The sequence below is a fragment of the Leptonotus elevatus genome, chromosome 2 (assembly GCF_054856555.1).
Source record: "Leptonotus elevatus isolate MCC_2025b chromosome 2, RoL_Lele_1.0, whole genome shotgun sequence".
Lineage (NCBI taxonomy): Eukaryota > Metazoa > Chordata > Actinopteri > Syngnathiformes > Syngnathidae > Leptonotus > Leptonotus elevatus.
Window position 1 is genome coordinate 15,181,129 of NC_141240.1, and position 13,383 is coordinate 15,194,511.

The following is a 13,383-nucleotide window of genomic DNA, read 5'->3' on the forward strand; positions in this document are numbered from 1 at the left end:
TTGAACCGCTTGCATTAGTCATACGCCAGGAAAGAAGGATTCAAGGAATTCACTCTGGGGTAACAGAACATAAAATTAATCTATATGCCGATGATATTTTACTTTATTTAGAAAAGCCTGCTATTTCGTTAGGGGAAGTATTTAATTTAATAACTACATTCTCACAGTTATCAGATTATTCTATTAACTGGACAAAATCAACACTTCTACCTATTACAGAAAATTCATGGAACCCTGCAAGCCAGGACCCACACGACTCATTTCCTATAGGTAATTTAAAATATTTAGGCATAAAAATCTCTAACTGATTTAATTCATTTAAACTTTACTCCACTTCTGGATAGCATTTATAGTGACTTGGAGCGCTGGAATAATCTTCCTATTTCTGTAATAGGACGAATAGCCACTATTAAAATGAAAATTGTACCCAAAATAAACTATTTTTTCTCAATGATTCCATTTAAACCTACGACTAACTGGTTCCAGTTGTTGGAGTGTCAGCCGTTACAACATTTTACTGGAATAAAAAAAAAGCAAAGATTAGTCTATCTACTCTTCAGAAAAATAAATCCAAAAAAGGTCTAGACGCACCAAATTTTATGCACTACTATATAGCTAACCAGTTACAAAATATTATTTTATGGGCACAAGCCAACAGAGATATTATCTAATTTTTGAAGCCCATGGAAAAATGCCATGTAAGGTGTGGATGAAACACTGAGACGACTACACACCTGATGGCATCCTTTCATGAGACAAATTGTTAAAAGTGAACTGCAGGACTGCAGTGTTTGCAGCAGGTATAACAGTATGCCTACATCTAAACCTCCCCATGGGCACTCACGATCCGGCCGGACGTGACTGCTCCTGGTCAGGTGGTTTCGATGGATTTCACTGACATGATAAAACCAGTGTCAGGATACAGATATTTGCTGGTAATAGTGGATTCCTTTTCAGGATGGCCAAAAGCATATCCCTGCAAATCTGAAACAACACATACCGTGGTAAAACATCTGATTAATCATGGGTTTCCTAGAAAATTTTGATCAGACAATGGAACCCATTTCAAAAACAAACATCTACAAGTAGTAGAAAAATAATTGGGGCTAAAACACACATTTGGTTCAGTGTATCATCCCCAATCCCAAGGACAGGTTGAGCGAAGGAATAGAAATATTAAAGAAAAATTGGCTAAAGCACTGACCTCATCAAATTTGAATTGGCTACAAGCTCTTCCTGTTGCGTTAATGAATGTGCGAATGTGACCAAACTCAGCCATGTCACACCGCGGTGAGGTTGTCCTGTCATTTCCTGTTTTATTTTGAAAATTCTGACTCCTCTCGTTTCAGGTCACTTGCCCTTCCTCGTGTGGTGTCAGTGTCAACCCTGATTCTTGATTGTGTCCACCTGTTTTCCATTACCCTCATGTGTTAAATGGTCTGCGTCTCCCCTGTCTTGTGCCTAAGTGTTTTCGTCAGAGCCACTAAAGCCAGTTACCGTCCACAGCCTTGTTGCCCTGTCCCTTGAGAGAACTTTGGTTTGTAACTTTGAATAGCCACAGTATTGTTTTAGTTAAGGAGTGATTTTGTTTTGATTGTAGTTTAGACTTCCTCCCTTTTGGAGTGCCTTTAGTTTAACCTTGAATAGCTTTTGTTTTTTCCCTCTCAATGAGGAGCTTTTGTTTTGTTTAATAAAAGCTGCTTCAGCCTCAACCCTTATCTCTGCGTCTGGGTTCTAAAACTACCACGTTGTGTCAGAACACTTAGGCCAGTATGGACCCAGCAGAGAGGGAGCAAATTGCCGCAGCAATGCGAGCTCAGGAAGCCCGTCTCTCCCAGCAAAAGGAGTTTCAGACAGCCATGGCAGCGCGAATAGTCCAGCTCACAGCACAGTTACAGGACGTTCAGGATCGCACCAATAGCCCTCCTGCCGTGCCAGAGACTCAATCAGCCATGCCAATTCCGCCCGTGCCGTATACCGGGTCGGGGATCAAGCTAGCCTCCCCTGAGCGATTCTCTGGAGAGCCAAGACAATGCAAGGCATTTTTGACTGACTGTGACATTCATTTTGAGTACTCCCCCCAGGCCTTTCCCACAGATCGATCCCGGGTGGCTTTCATGATTTCCCACCTGACTGGGAGAGCCAGAACCTGGGCCACGGCAGAGTGGGCCCGCAGTTCCCCACTCTGCGGCTCCGTCACGGAATTCCGAGCCGCTCTTCAGAGGGTCTTTGATCCAGCCTGTTCCGACCGGGAAAAGGCCCGGCAGCTAAGCAGCCTGATACAAGGAAAGGACTCCGTGAGCGACTATGCCATCCGCTTCCGCACTCTCGTGGCAGACAGTGGCTGGAACTCCACGGCTCTCTATGACGTCTTCCTCAAGGCCCTGGCGACGTCCATCCAAGAGCTGCTCATCTCAGTCGATCTGCCACCGGATTTGGACTCCCTCATCGCCCTTGCCATACGGACGGATCATCGGCTGCAGGAGGTGACGCAGAGCCGCGGTCGCCGGGCAAGGACGATGGAGGGATCCCCGCTCTTTCAAGCACCAGGTGTGTCAGCTCCTCTCGGTTCTTCGGCAGTTCAGCGCCAACCCGTTCCCTTGGGGCGAGAGGAGGAGCCCATGCAACTGGGCAGAGCGCGGCTTTCGCTGGAGGAGAGACTGCGCCGAAAGCTGGAAGGTCTGTGCTTTTACTGCGGTAACCGAGATCATCTCGTGGCCGCCTGCCCAGCCAAAAGGACCCAAACGGTGAGTCAAGTTACGACTCCAGTGTCGGTTCCACGAAAACTCACACCAGTAAGAATCATTCACCGCACCACTCCCACAGACCTCCATGCCCTGATAGATTCTGGGGCTGATGAGAGCCTGATAGACTCGGGGCTTGACATTTTGGAGCCAAGACTGAGCCACTAATTAAGCCCATTAAGGCTAGGGCACTAAATGGAAGTGAGTTATTCACCATTACACACATCACAGAACCCATCCAGCTCCAAGTTGTAAAACATAAGGAGCACCTAGTTTTTCATGTGTTTCAGTCTCCTTCACAGACACTGGTCCTAGGACACCCATGGTTGTGTGAACACAACCCCCATGTAAACTGGTTGACTGGCGAAGTTCTGGGATGGGGGAAGAATTGTGTGAGCCATGGGGTTGGTTCGCCAATTCGAGAAGTGGACATCACGACTGTTAATCACATTTCTGTTAATTCCTTCACAGACTCTGAATACCCAAATTTGAGCATCGTCCCTTCTTGCTACCATCACCTCCAGGAGATTTTCAACAAGAACAAAGCCATGTCGCTCCCACCCCATCGTGCCTATGACTGTGCCATAGAGCTGGTTCCAGGTTCCACCATTCCAAGGGACGCCTATATTCTGTTTCAGGACCAGAGAAGGCGGCCCTGAAGGAATACATCGAGACTTCCCTGAAGGCTGGACTGATTCGTCCTTCCTCATCACCAGCGGGAGCAGGTTTCTTTTTTGTGGGGAAAAAGGATGGTTCCTTACGGCCTTGTATAGACTATAGCCTCCTTAATGACATTACAATAAAGAACCGCTACCCCCTTCCTCTCATGTCTTCCGTGTTTGAAAATCTACACCTAGTGGCCATTACGAGTACCTAGTCATGCTCTTCGGTCTCACTAATGCTCCTGCGGTTTTCCAGGCCATGATTAATGACGTGTTGAGAGACTTTCTGGACCAGTTTGTGTATGGTTATTTAGACGACATACTTATATACTCGTCAGATCTAGCCACACATCAAATCCATGTTTCCAAGGTTCTTCAAAGACTGCTTGAGAACAAACTATATGTCAAGGCAGAGAAAAGTGTTTTTCATGCCAAAACCGTCTCCTTCCTGGGCTTTGTCATAGCCCCTGGGAAGGTACAGATGGATCTGGCTAAAACTAGTGCCGTGAGGGAGTGGCCCACACCTTATAGCCGCAAGAAGGTTCAGCAATTCCTCGGGTTTGCCAACTTTTACAGACGCTTCATCAGAGGGTTCAGCGCAATAGTTGCCCCTCTGCATGCCCTCACCTCCCCTCTGGTGAGGTTCAGCTGGTCACCGGAGGCAGATGCCGCATTTCAAGCACTCAAACAACGCTTTGTCACAGCACCAATCCTCACAATGCCAGATCCACAGCGGCAATTTGTTGTAGAAGTGGACGCGTCCAATGAGGGGATCGGAGCTGTCCTGTCTCAGCGTGCAGAGAAGGATGGAAAGATGCATCCCTGCGCCTTCTTGTCTCGACGACTATCCAAGGCTGAACGAAACTATGATGTTGGGGACAGAGAGCTTCTGGCTGTCAAGATTGCTTTGGAAGAATGGAGGCACTGGCTTGAGGGGGCGAAGCATCAGTTTGTGGTCTGGACCGATCACAAGAACCTGGAGCACATACGCAAAGCCAAGAGACTTAACCCACGCCAGGCCTGGTGGGCGCTGTTCTTTAACCGTTTTTCCTTCTCTCTCACTTACAGGCCGGGGTCTCGTAACGTCAAGCCCGACGCCCTGTCCCGTCTCTATTAGCCCGAGCCTGCAGCTAAGGAACCAGAGACCATCCTTTCGCCGAACTGTGTGGTTGGAGCCGTGACATGGCAAATCGAGTGGGATGTTAAACAAGCCAACGGTGAGGCAACTCCACCAAATGGATGCCCGCTTAATAGACTATTTGTCCCAGTGCAGCTGCGCCCACAGGTGATCCATTGGGCCCACACCTCGCTTCTTTCCTGTCATCCGGGAGTCCGACGGACAATGTACGCCATCTCCCGGCGATTCTGGTGGCCTTCCATGGAGCCGGAGGTCCGGGAGTACATCAAGGCCTGCTCGGTATGTGCCCGAAATAAGACATCCACCAGATCGCGCATGGGCCTGCTGCAGCCCCTTCCCATTCCTTCCAGACCATGGGCAGAAATATCCCTGGATTTTGTCACAGGACTCCCTATCTCCCGATGTAAAACCACAGTTCTCACTGTAGTCGACAGATTTTCTAAAATGGTCAGATTCATTGCTTTGCCTAAGCTTCCCTCAGCCAAGGAAACGGCTGAGGTCATGATTAACCACGTCTTTCGAGTTCATGGGTTCCCTAGAGACATTGTGTCGGACCGAGGGCCCCAGTTTGTGTCTCGTTTCTGGAGGGAGTTTTGCCGCTTAATTGGCGCCAAAGCCAGCCTAACCTCAGGGTACCACCCTGAGGCTAATGGCCGGTCTGAACGCCTCAACCAACAGTTAGAAACCGGTCTACGGTGCCTTGTCTCCCAGAATCCTGCAACGTGGAGCAAACACCTGGTCTGGGTTGAGCTTGCCCATAACTCCCTGCCTACCTCTGCCACAGGACTCACCCCATTCAAATGCGTTTTTGGCTACGATCCCCCCTTTTTTGCTAACCTGGAGTCTGAGGCCTCTGTTCCTTCTGCCCATGCCTTGGTCCGTCGCTGCCATCGCATCTGGGCAGCCGCTCGGCAGGTACTGGAGCGCCAGAGGGACAGAGGCAAGCGAGCAGCTGATCGGAAGAGGAGACCTGCTCCAGCATACCAGCCGGGGGATAAAGTGTGGCTGTCCTCCAAAAACCTTCACTTGAAGGTGCCATGCCAAAAGTTGGCACCACGGTTTGTGGGCCCGTACCCCATCTCCAAGGTGATCAACCCGGCCGCTGTCCGTCTTCACCTGCCTCGGTCCCTTCGTGTTCACCCAACGTTCCACGTTAGCCAAGTCAAGCCAGTCAGGGAGAGTTCCCTGGTTCCGGCTCCTTCGCCCCCGCCGCCTCCTGTGATTGTGGATGAGGGTCCCGTCTACAAAGTGAAGCGACTGCTGGCCGTCCGCAAACGGGGCCGGGGCAAGCAGTTCTTGGTGGACTGGGAGGGGTATGGGCCCGAGGAGAGACAGTGGGTTCCTTCCCGCTTCATTATGGATGACTCTCTAATTGAGGATTTCTATAGGGATCATCCTGACCAGCCTGGGCCGTCAGGAGTCGGCCCTAGAGGGAGGGGTACTGTCACACCGCGGTGAAGTTGTCCTGTCATTTCCTGTTTTATTTTGAAAATTCTGACTCCTCTCGTTTCAGGTCACTTGCCCTTCCTCGTGTGGTGTCAGTGTCAACCCTGATTCCTGATTGTGTCCACCTGTTTCCCACTACCCTCATGTGTTAAATGGTCTGCATCTCCCCTGTCTTGTGCCTAAGTGTTTTCGTCAGAGCCACTAAAGCCAGTTACCGTCCACAGCCTTGTTGCCCTGTCCCTTGAGAGAACTTTGGTTTGTAACTTTGAATAGCCACAGTATTGTTTTAGTTAAGGAGTGATTTTGTTTTGATTGTAGTTTAGACTTCCTCCCTTTTGGAGCGCCTTTAGTTTAACCTTGAATAGCTTTTGTTTTTTCCCTCTCAATGAGGAGCTTTTGTTTTGTTTAATAAAAGCTGCTTCAGCCTCAACCTCTATCTCTGCGTCTGGGTTCTAAAACTACCACGTTGTGTCAAGCCAAAGGCTGGACTCCGTTTAAATGTCTCTCCAAAATACCTTTTCCGACTCCAACAGCTCCATTGGAAGAGACACACGTTCCAGGACCTCCAGAACTCAAACAACTAACATTTACTAACAAAAAAACTACCAGATGCTCCTTCAGAAATAAATGATTGTGAATATGTATGGTTGAAAGTGATTAAACGAAAATGGTCTGAGCCCAGGTGGACTGGACCCCACAAGGTGACGGAGAGGACATCTTCTGCAGTTCACCTGCACGGAAAAGGTGATACGTGGTATCACATCTAATCCACCCGACCGGCAAGGACACCGGCTGGAGCCATTGTCCCTGCACCAGGCAAACACCCAACAACAACCGAGAAACAAGCCGGCTCCCACGGACATCATTCAACAAAGGTTGAGTTCACGGTATACGGGTAGAATAATCCCGGTGACTCATCCTGGGACCAGGCAGTCTAACCTAAGGTCCTGAAGAAGCTGACAGCGCCCTCCAGCAGCAACCCAAGAACATCATCTCATCCGACGAAGAGGACGAAGATCCCGCTGGGATTTTTCTCTGAAATGTTTATCTGCTTGTGTCGGACTCTTTTAATTCCGAAAGAGGGATTGAAGAGGGTCTTCTGCCCAGATTGAGTCATAACTGTTTTATGTATTTATTTCCTCAGTAGAACTTTTATCTGTGGATGTGTCTTTGTGAGTGATGTCGCAATTTCTGCCAAGTGTCTGTAATCAATGATGTTTTTAAAGTCTTATCGTCATGACTGGGACCTCATCCATTTCCACAACAATGGGCCATTGTCTGTGGTTGAAGTGTCTGTAATCAATGATGTGTTTAAAGTCTTATCTCATGTCCGGTGAACTCCAGGTGGGCTGTTTGGAGGGGGCGTTGTGGCGCCGCCCCTTCAAGATAGTACAAGAATGTTGTGAGACCGCTGTAACTTCACAGTTGTGAGAAGCTGCACGCTGATGACTCCATGTTCTGTCACATGACAAGAGAGCAAGCAATCATCCTGGAAATGTACCGCACTCCAAATGACCAACAATTGAAAAATTTAAAAGTGAAGAAGCTTTATATGTCTATTAAGACTATTTAAGACGAAGGTTTTACCACAGTTCAGGTGATGGATGTTCAAAGTGTCCGAATCGCAGGTGGTCGCTCGCTCTACAGAACCAACAACTGTAGAAACCAAAATGAAAGTATGAACAGGTTGTTTTTTTGGAACTGTATTTAGGAAAAATACGGTATATGTTGGACATGAACTGTGATAGTCACCGGCTGTGAGGAGAAAACATGTTGCTGTCAGCACTGGAAAACAAACATCAGTTTAGATACAGTAGGTGGAAAGATTATTTCCATTTTAGTTCTATATTTCTGTTGTGCAAGAATACAGTAGGTTTATCATGAATAGCTCGCGAGACACATGCACATTGCGCCTGTGCCCGTGTACAACCGAGCATGAAGTTGACTTCTTCTTTTTCACTTTCTGGATTACCTAATTCCGTTTGTTTCTTTTGTGCATACAATAACTGAGAAGACATATTTTTCTTCTAGTTTAGTTTGTTTCTCTTATTGTTTTATTTACAATGAAATATATGAGCACAACACCAATTGACAAAACCACTGTTCATGAAATCCATGCAGGTATTAGTCCTTAATCTTGGACACACACTAACTTCCATTTTAAGTGAAGTGAAGAATCTGACATTTGTGTAATTTGTGGTTTGAAAATCTAAGCAAAAGGAAGTGACATTCTATCGTCTTGAGTCAAAAACTGCAGCTGAGATGAGTGATCAAGAAGTTACTCTAATTCAACATTCTCAAGAAGAGATCATCAGAAATGTGTTCACTACCAGCCAATTTCTGAACACAGAAGTTAAGGACGCACCAGCCATTTTGAATTAGTGCCCCCCTTCTGCATCACTGTTGAATTTGGAAACTGCTTTGAAGATGATGCCACTTCCTCTCTTCAATTTCCTTGCCTGGTGCCCGGGGGGAAGTGTTGAACTACTTCTGGACACGTTAGTGACCACTATCGATGATGCCAAAAGGAAGATTGCCTCCATTACTCAAGATATAATTTATCTTGCTTCCAGAGGATGAAAGGCTACCCCCAAACTAGTAAATCAAAACTTTGAAATGCACGGATACTTGAAATGGATTTTACAGTGACTTTGCTGTTAAACACATGATATTCAGGGGGGCTACCTTTCACTAGTGATGGGAAAATGAAGCTTCATGAAGCACTTGTGATATTTTTGGACTCTTCTAGATGGCACTCTTGGTTGAAAGATGCAGTGGAAATGTAATCAATTTCCTTTGCACTAGCCTTTATATTTAAACCAAGAGCACCATCTAGGGGAGTCACAAAATATCACAAGTGCTTCATGAAGCTTCATTTTCCCATCACTACCTTTCACTGCATATGGATAGGACTATATTACAAAGTAGATTTATGCAAAATGGGCTTAAACAAATGCTGGGGTGAGTAACTCACCCTTCTCATTCCATTTCATGTAATTTTCAATAAACATTGTACAAGGATGTTGATGGCAGGCATACAACATAAATAAACAACTGATTTTGTGGTTTAATCCCAAAGTGTGTTGAACATTGATTTCCAACAGATTTAAAAACAAACTGGAAGTAAAGGGTTAATAATTATGGTTTTTGCATATTTATGTCCAAGAAAAGCCCAATTTTGGAAAGAGGGGGTCCCAAAATAACCGATAGTTTTCAATTGGTTCTACTCATCAAAATTGATGAGTTTCAGCAGGATTTTCAGAAATTCTGAAAATAAAGAGTTAATAACTCATTAATGAGCAAGTTAATATGCTAAAAAGAAAATTGGCAAGAGGGACCCCAAAGGTTTTTAATCGGTTGCAAAGTGTCTTTGCCGAAATGAATACTCAAAAATGTTTTTCAGAAATCTTGTAAATTAAGGGTTAATAACTCATTGACAAGGAAGTTTATGAGCTAGAAAACCCAAAGGAACCCAAATTTTCAGAAATTACAGTGTTTGCATTACATGCCTCAGTTGCACTGTGCGTGTTTTTAATTGTAAGTTACTTCCTTCTCCAACAAGTTTCTTGTCGTCTCTTCTCTTTGAAATATTGATTCTGATATTCTGAAAAGAAAGCCAAACAAATACATTATGTACATATATGTTGTCCTTTATGTGGCATGTGATACATCTATATGTAAATGTAAAGACGTCACAACACGCTTATACACAGTAGAAAAAGAAAAAAGACTTTATTTGTAAAAATTTGAGGGCCCAAGGTGAAAGGGTGTTGAAGTTACAGCGCCTTGTTTTCAAAATGTTGCCACGGTACGACCAAACATAAATATAGTTAATTTACATTTTATGTGAACACAAAGTAGCACACAACATTGAAATGGAACAAAGTGTATATCTTATTTCAAAATTGTTTTTATAACAAAAAAAGACAACTGAAAAGTAGGGTCTGCAAAAGTATTCAACCCACCCTGGATTAACATTTTTCTCTTTTGCTGCAATTACAGCTCCACCTCAGCCACGTTAGATGGAGAGCGTTTGAGAAACCGCAATCTTCATCTTTAGTCAGGACTAAAGAACATACCAGGCTGGTCAGGAAGTTGTGGACAGATTTAAAGCAAGAGAACATCTCACAGAGTACTCTTCAATCAAGCATTCATAAGTGTCTACAAGTTAAGGCCGTCCCTCCAAACGTTCTTATCGTGAAGCAGGGCACTCATCAGAGAAGTACCCAAGAGGCTTTTGATCACTCTAAATGAACTGCAAAGATCCTCAACAGAGGTAAGGGAATCTATCCAATGAAGAACCATCAGACGAGTACTGCACAAATCTGGCCTGTATGGAAGGGTGGCAAGAAGAAAGCGAGCCACAAGAAGTCACGTCTGCAGTTTGACAGGAGCCATGTAGGAGACACCGCTGACAAGTGGAAGAAGGTTCTCTGGTCAGATGAGACCAAAGTTGAACATTTTGGGCCTACATGAAAAACGCTATGTTTTGGCGTAAGAACAACACTGCTCATCAGTCTCACGCAACATCCCCATGGTGGTGGGAGCTTCATGCTCTGGGGGTGTTTCTCTTCTGCAGGGATAGGGAAGACTAGAAGGGATGATGGATGGTGCCAAATTTAGGGAAATCTTGGAAGAAAACCCGTTTTCACAAATGTTCTCCATCTAATCTAGCTGATCTGAAGCTGTTTTGCAAGGAAGAATGGGCAAAAATATCAGTCCCTAGAAGTGCAAAACTGATGGAGACATACCCCAAAAAGACTTGAAGCTGTAATTGCAGCAAAAGGGGGTTCTACAAAGTATTAATTCAGGGGGACTGAATACTTTTGCACACCCTACTTTTCAGCACTTTAATAAGACTTGTGATTTGATGATACAGCATTATATATTTAGCACTTTGTATGTTGTTTGTATGTAATTTTAATTTGCACTATTATTTTATTTTATGGGGACTACAGGTGGAAATTGTGCCAAATCTGGTGCAGCCAACTTTTTAATGTTACTGCACACTGTCCTTTTAATAAACTAAACTCAAACTCATATTTTGACATGGGAGCCACTTTGTTTCACTTCCCGATTTTCTGCTACCGGTACTTTGAGTTTGACTTCCACATAAAATTTTAATGAAATATATATATATATATATATATATATATATATATATATATATATATATATATATATATATATATTTATTTATTTATTTATTTATTCAAGGGGCAAGGTGCTGTATGTGAGCTTCGTCTATCTAACATACCTACAATTTGATCAGCACTTTTTAAAAATGTTCTGTCACATGTTTTGTAAACTAGGCCTAGTTTGTTTCAGCTGTACCTGTTGTGAAAGTGATATACATCAATTTGAGATGGTGAATGTCGCAATGCCATAGTGACATCTAAAGGTCAACTTTGTGACCTACATGTAATCCCACAAAATGGCTCTTACATCGTCTTTATCTTTAAAATATACAGTCAATAATAATGTTAACATGCATCAACATGGAAATCAGTTGTCTTGAGGTCAGGCTTAGGGAGTAACGGAATACATGTACCGGCGTTATGTAATCAAATTACTTTTCTCTTTTTTTTTACTGTATTCCGTTAAAGTACAGAAAAAAGACTACAGGTACATTTATTAAAAAAAGGGATTACTTCGAGGGATTACAATTTCTACAATGAGAGAGAGCGAGAAAGAGAGAGAGAGAGAAAGAGCGGGAGAGATGATGATACAGTTTAGTACACGCGGGCAGTTTAAAAAAGCTTCACGGACGGGAAGAGGAAATGGCGACCAAAAGTGTGAGCTCAGAGTCCAGCGGCATGCTACACGCTGCAGCGTCTTGCTAGCTAGTCAGCTAGCCAACAACCATAATGTGAGTTACACCTACCATGGGAAATGTTGATTTCAAAAGAGGGAGAGAGGGAGAGGGAGAGAGGCTGTAATTTAGCCACGCTAACTGCTCATTTATTATGTGTGGCAATGACGTGACGTCATCGTTAGGGAGAAAAAAAGGAGAGATGAGGCGCTTGAACAGGCTCGCCTCATTTTCACAAAATATTATTTCTACCTCCTCCTGCATCACTCCTCTGTAGATATGAGATGGAAAAAATATGAGCCCCGACAACGGACTTATAAAAATCCGTGGCCCTGACATGCTGGACCATACGTGCTTACTTCCGCAAACACAACGTTGTGAGTGACGTATCTTCTTCTGAGCATGCGGGTCACTTTGGGGACACATTACGTCCACACAGCAGACAGACTGAGGTTGCAATTAATAGGTAATATGAACGCTTACTCAAAAAAATCGTAATTGAGCATTAAGACCTGCAGTGTGAACGTAACCTAAGTGTCTCTCTCCTCAAGTAGGCTTCCAGGGAGATCATTTTAGATTGAAGTTTTTCCTGAATTGTCAACATCTCGACCAGCATTTCGTTTTGTACTTCGCAACTTTTCTTCGAGCCTCGCATTTGTGTTTTTCCGAAAATCTTTCACTTCTCTCCTGACTCCTCTCAACTCCGTCAAGATTACCATCAGGTTCATCGGCCATTCCTCGGATTCATTTCCGACGCCGTCACGCAACGAGGCGGGTGAGACTCCTCAGCTTGCTCCGGGACAGCTATCATTAGCATTTTTGGTTAGCTGCACGTCGTCATTTCCAAAAACCTCAGAAGTCGTTTTTTTTGCCTTTCTTGTTCTTCTTGGGCGTCATTAGTGCCTCCTAAGACTTATCTTTGTTTACTTTGCTGGTAATTAACTTCACTCAGAGCAGTATTTACAACTTTTCGTCGAGAGCTCTGCTACTACGCAGCCATCTCCTACAAGCCGTAACCGGAAGTCTTCCACTTCAACTTTTCATGTTTCATGAAGCAAGGATAACATGTGGTTCTTGCACTGAATTTATCTTGGCACTGTTGATTGGTAATGCTTGGAGAGATGGCACAAGGATAATGTAATAGAAAGCTGGCTCTATCTGCATGATGCTGAATGAGTGTAGTAACAGAGCCAGCACAATAAAATCGGCATCGGCACTGAAGTGTGCCGCAGCGTGGAGGAGGGACGGAACACTGGGGGCAGAAGGGGAGATGGGGGCACCGGAGGACGGCCGGCACCCCCGAACCCCAGGCCCAGCGGAGAAAGGCCCTAGTCGTCACTCCAGTGTTCTTAGTGAAAGCTAACCCCTGTTACTGAGTCCGCCAGCTCGCCGACTGGCGAACTCCATCCCTAAACCTTGAATGTGACCCCACCCAGTGTATATACAAGTGTGTGTGTGTGGTGCATTAAAATTGGGAGCAGCTGAACCGGAGCAGAGGGAAATGATATCCCCACGCTCCGATCCACCCGCCTCCCAGGCATGTCAGTGAGTGTATGTGGTGCATTAAAAAAATAAATAGGG

The 13,383-nt window shown here is 44.9% G+C and overlaps 1 pseudogene; it reads left to right on the forward strand.

The window, feature by feature from the left end:
- Positions 1-2,939: 2,939 nt before the first annotated feature.
- On the forward strand, positions 2,940-5,974 carry LOC147178559 (uncharacterized; annotated as a pseudogene).
- Positions 5,975-13,383: the final 7,409 nt, after the last annotated feature.